At 38.8% G+C, this 6000-nt stretch overlaps 1 long non-coding RNA gene across 1 annotated transcript in view; it reads left to right on the plus strand.

Annotated features, from left to right (window-relative positions):
• LOC104973609 (uncharacterized) overlaps positions 1-2525 on the plus strand; it is a 221647-nt gene extending 219122 nt beyond the window's left edge. Inside the window, exon 5 of the long non-coding RNA XR_810261.4 lies at positions 1422-2525. This is a non-coding gene — a long non-coding RNA (uncharacterized lncRNA). The remainder of the gene's footprint in view (positions 1-1421) is intronic.
• Positions 2526-6000: the final 3475 nt, after the last annotated feature.

Genomic DNA, 6000 nt, shown 5'->3' on the forward strand with positions numbered 1-6000 from the left:
GGAGAGTCAGACCCAAGGTTCATCAGGACGCACAAGGGAACCTTGTTCGAGGGATCGCACGTCCTCTGAAACCTCATAGGTAATGAGTAGATCTGGTGCTTTTAATATAATGCCGGTGAGATATCCTAGATTGAGTTAGAGTCCCTAGAGTGAGAAAATTCTATGATCAAAACTTTCCAAGTCTTGCCTTATTCCAAAGCTCTCATATTTAAAAACAACAATAACAAATGGTTCAGGCGTTTCTGAGATTTGTAAGTAGGAAAATAATTATTTCTGATCTATGCCTAGAGTTGTGGGGGAGTAAAAGCGCTTTCTGAATACCTAGAAGGCTACAGAATGGGCGAATGACCAGGGTCAAAAACACACAACACAAACGGGCAAAAGGACCCAATTACAATAGCAAATGAGGTTTGCGGAACCGATAGCTTTTCATGAATTGGGTGTGTAATGTGGCAAAGCCATCTGCTTGTATAATGTCATGTTTGTGTATATTCACACTTACGCATGGACATGCATCTATTATAGTAACTCGGAAAAATACCCACAGGGTATGGAAATTCCAGCCTAGACTTGGGTTTACAGACATGCTTCCTTTGTTCTCAACACCCATGCATGTGAGAAACTGCAACTGGAGCACAGACTTGGCAGGCAGAACCTGTTCAGTGTTTTCTTCAATGCTCTGCTTTCTCTTCAGTGGTACCTATTTGAGGGGCACTAAGCAGACTCATGCTCGCCTCTCAGTCTTCCAAGGGGTATTGAAGACTTGTTTGGAGGACATAATTTATGCTGCGCTGAAAAAGAGCCGAGGCTGTAATGGAGCCCCGAGGAGCCAAATTCTCCAAAGCCCAGGATCATATTAATATGCAGTATTTCATTTACAACCCCCTCTAAGTAGGTTTGGGAGGATAATGCCTTGTTTAAATAATAACATGCCACGTTTTACCATTCAAAGTACTTTTACACAAATCATTTATCTCATTTTCTTTTTGAAACAACGAAGGAGATAAGGCCGGGATAATTACCTGCAAGAGAATCAGGAGCTCAGAAAGGTGAAGTGATTTACCCAGAGTCACATTGCAAGTTCTCAGCAAAGCCAAGATAAGAAGCTGTGTCTTCATTCCCAGCTCAGCTGGGTCTTTTTTTACCAGAATGTTAGTGCCTACAGCTTCATGGGTAGAATGCTGAAATTCTCAGCACAGCCTTTGCCTCTAAGCATTCTTTTCCATGGGTGGCCTTTACCATCATTTAGATTTTATGACCTTATGAGATGGCAGGGAATTTTGAAGACAAGTTTATAATTTAAACTTTTGGACTTTAAAATCTGACCTGAAAGTGTATCAATTTCTTAAACTAAATTTGCAAAATTAGATACAAGTTGCACATAATGACAGTGATTTTTGCTTTCTGTTTTTCATCCTTAGGCAAGGTTGTGAGTTTTACGTGAGATGGGAAAGCATTTGGTGGTCTTGGGCAGTGGCACCCCACTCCAGTACTCTTGCCTGGAGAGTCTCATGGACGGAGGAGCCTGGTAGGCTGCAGTCCATGGGGTCGCTAAGACTCGGACATGACTGAGCGACTTCACTTTCATTTTTCACTTTCATGCATTGGAGAAGGAAATGGCAACCCACTCCAGTGTTCTTGCCTGGAGAATCCCAGGGACGGGGGAGCCTGGTGGGCTGCCATCTATGGGGTCGCACAGAGTCGGACACGACTGAAGTGACTTAGCATAGCAAAGTAGTGAATAAGGAGAGCTGACAGGGGTGCTACTAGTGTCAGAAATTGTTTCACTTAATTTGTAATTAAAGAGACACTGATGTATAGAACAGTCTTTTGGACTCTGTGGGAGAGGGAGAGGGTGGGATGATTTGGGAGAATGGCATTGAAATATGTATAATATCATATATGAAACGAGTTGCCAGTCCAGGTTCGATGCAGGATACTGGATGCTTGGGGCTGGTGCACTGGGACGACCCAGAGGGATGGTATGGGGAGGGAGGAGGGAGGAGGGTTCAGGATGGGGAACACATGTATACCTGTGGCAGATTCATTTTGATATATGGCGAAACCAATAAATATTATAAAGTTAAATAAAATAAAATTAAAAAAAATTATTTGTTTGACTGTGCCGGGTCTTATTAATTGTTGCTGCATTGGGGGTCTTTTAGTTGTTAATTGTGGCATGCGCACTCTTAGCTGTGGGATGTGAGATCTAGTTCCCCAACCAGGGATTGAACCCCGGGCCCCCTGCATTGAGAGCATGGAATCTCAGCTACTAGACCATCAGGGAAGTCCCTGATTTGTCATTTGAGTAGTTTCAACTTGTTAGAAGCAGAATTTTGACTTGTTCACACACCACCTTTTCACTCAACCCAACTTTAAATACCCATGTATTATTTTGCATAATGTATAAACATATATGCACACACACACACAGATATGTATAGCTGTACATAAGCTAGAGGTTTATAGTTCAGAACTATTTTCTTATACTTTTCTACTTGTGATCCCTTTTCTCTTTTCTCACATTTTCCCCCCACATCCAGTGGCCCATAAAAACCACATATTCATTCATCTTTTATATATGTGACCACATCCATGTAATTGCAAAAAATACACAGATATACATACATGCACATGTAAATATATACATAATACACACACATATACACACACACATACCTATGCACATGAATAATGGGGGTTTTTTAATCATTTTTATTAAGAGATTGTATCAGAACCTTTCTGCACGTACTTGCTAAATTACCAATAACACATGAAAATACTTCTACTCTATCAAATGGTCTACTTCTATTTTCTTATTTCTAGTGGCTGCATAATATTCCGTGATAGAGTTATGCCATGTGGATTCAATCACTCGTTTATAAGCAGACTTCCATTTGTTTCCTCTTAGTCTTCTTTTTACTACTTGAAACAATTCTAAGTGAAATATATTCAAACAATGTTGCCTGAGATACTTATATAGTGTATATATTTTTTTCTATAGGATGACCAGACAGAATTTTGTATTGAAGAGTATATTTAATATAATAGATTTTGCCACATTGCTTTCTAAAAGAGACTGCAGCCCTTTATCTTTCCAACACTCTGTGTGTGTGTGTGTTCACTTTTTATTCAAATTGTATTATTTCCTTTTATCCAAATCTGTAACAAGTATTCTTGTTCATAACTTTGGCTAGTTTGAGGGCAAATTGATAAAGTAATACATTATTTTCCCATTAAGTTTCCCTTCCCTGAATGCTAGTGAAATGGAGCATCCTTTCACACAATTGTCATTTGGATTTGCTCTTCCATGAACTGCCTACAATTATCCCATTCCTATAAATGGGATAGTTCTTTTTTTCTTCTATTGGTAATATCTACCTATCTATGGGGCTTCCCAGGTGGCTCAATGGTAAAGAAACCACCTGCCAATGTGGGAGACTCAGGAGATGCGGGTTTGATCCCTGGGTCGGGACCATCACGTGGAGACAGAAATGGCCACCTTCTCCAGTATTCTTGCCTGGAAAATCCCATGGGCAGAGGAGCCTGATGGGCTACAGTCCTTGGGGTTGCAAAGAGTCAGACATGACTGAAAGACTGATCATGCACCTATCTATAACTTGTTTATCTATATATCTATCATGATGAACATTATGTATTTGCCCCTTATTATTTAACTGAAAGCTAATTTTTCCTATTCTAAGTTGGTCCTTTGACTCTAATATCTTCTGTTTCCTGTGTTGCTTAAAATTGCACAAGGTATTCTAAATCTTCTTCAAATATTTTTTATCAATGTATTATTTACTATTATCTTCACTCCATCTGAACTAAATGCTACAAGACTGATTTTCTTTCTCTGTATCATTGTCATTGATTAAATAACCCATTCTTTCCCCAATGAATTAAACTACTACTTTGTCTTTATTAAATTCTCATATGTACTGGCATTCTTTCACTTAATTCTCTGATGAATTGTGTGTGTTTTTTTAATCTTCTTAAAACTGATAGAAAATGTATCCTTTAATTCATAATCTGGCACCACAATCTGCCTGATGGTAACTCCTGGAGTTTGTGGTGTAGATTGTAATAAATAGTAAAATAATTCAAGGGGCTGTTCTCAAAATCCAAAAGCCTTCAATTAAAGGCAATTACCTGACAGTCAGAGGAAAATGAATGCATTACAACCCACAAATGTAAAGTATAGGATTCACATCATAAACAGCCCAAGGACAAAGGAGTGTAAGGGAGCCACATCACTGGCCACACATTTCATGACTGTGAGCACAATAGCAGTGACCATATTATTGTCAGCCAAGACAGGAGTGTAAAGATATGTGTTGTGCTAGACATGAGGTGACCAGCATTGTTCTTTCTGTTCATGAGTTTTGACCACGTCAATTTTTATGATCGTTTTAGCTCAATTGTGCAGTTGGTGTCAGCTCTGAGACTGGTGTCATAGTAACAAATTTACAATAACAGTGGACTCAAATATATCTTTGTCAGCAAAGGTTTGACAGACTTTTGGAATATCCTTGCATGTATCAAAGGAAGGCAGGCTAGATAAGAACATAACTGCCAACAAAAAGCCCACATTCCAATGCTGTTGATTATTGTTATTTAGTTGCTAAGTCATATCTAGCTTTTTGTGATCCCATGAACTGCAGCATGCCAGGGTTCCCTGTCCTTCACCATCTTCTGAAGTTTGATCAGATTATGTCCATTGAGTCAGTAATGCCATCCCACCACCTCATCCTTTGTCGCCCACTTCTCCTCTTGCCCTCAACCTTTCCCAATCTCAGAGTTTTTTCCAATGAGTCAGCTCTTCGTAACAGGTGGCCAAGGTATTGAGCTTCAGCTTCAGCATCAGTCATTCCAACGAATATTCAGGATTAATTTCCTTTAGGATTGACTGGTTTGACCTCCTTGCAGTCCAAGGGACCCTCAAGAGTATTCTCCAACATCACAATTTGAAAGCATCAATTCTTCAGCACTCAGCCTTCTTTATGCTGTCAATCAGTTAAATGAACTTGTTTTCATACTACTGAATTCTTCCCTTGGCCACGGACTTAAAATTTTTGTCAAAGTCTTGACAATAACATTGACAGAGTTATCACATACCTGGGTGAAAAAGAGTAGTCAGGAGTAATTCCATGACAGGTAGAAAAATCAAAATTCCAAACACCTCCTTAGGTTATAATCAAAGAGTGACATTTACTTGGGATATTAGTAAAATTCCTCATGTCATTAAAATAAATGACACTGCTATATTTAAAATGAATAATGAATGAATGAATACCTACTGTAGAGCACATGAAGTGTTATGTGGTAGCCTGGGTGGGAGGGGAGTTTGGGGGAGAATAGATACATGTATATGTATGGCTGAATCCCTTCACTCTTCACCTGAATCTATCACAATGTTATTAATTGGCTATATCCCAATACAAAATAAAAAGTTTAAAGAAATGTAAAAAAAATCATGTAGATAAACATTGCATTTGATCAAGGTTGCTATGACCCAGAATAGATATGATGAGGTCTTTATGCTTTTATGTCATCTTTTTTAGCCACAAATGAGCTGTATATTCTGCCTAGAAATACCTAGGGAAATATAAAATTTATCTACTTCAGTTTGAAAATATGATTCAACCTCTGTACTCTATGTATTATAGGAGATATTTTTATAAATATTTTTGTTCCAAATAATTTAATGTCAGTTCAGTTGAGTAAATGTGTGACAGGTGCCTACTGTGACTCAGACACTATGGAATATTCCAGGAAAAAGGTTGCAAATAAGATGCCGTCTCTGACCTCAAGGAACTCAGAGCTTAATTGGGAAGCCAGACCTGAAAAACACATGATGTAAACGTACTCACAGGAAGGGCACTGTGGTTACCTAACTATCGGTTGTAAAAGTTGTTAATGGGTTTTCATTTTCATGTATTCTGCTCTGACCTGAAAGATGTCCCTGGCTCCCTTTTCACTTTGCCACTTAAGAGTGAG

The sequence above is a fragment of the Bos taurus genome, chromosome 12 (genome assembly GCF_002263795.3).
Source record: "Bos taurus isolate L1 Dominette 01449 registration number 42190680 breed Hereford chromosome 12, ARS-UCD2.0, whole genome shotgun sequence".
NCBI lineage: Eukaryota > Metazoa > Chordata > Mammalia > Artiodactyla > Bovidae > Bos > Bos taurus.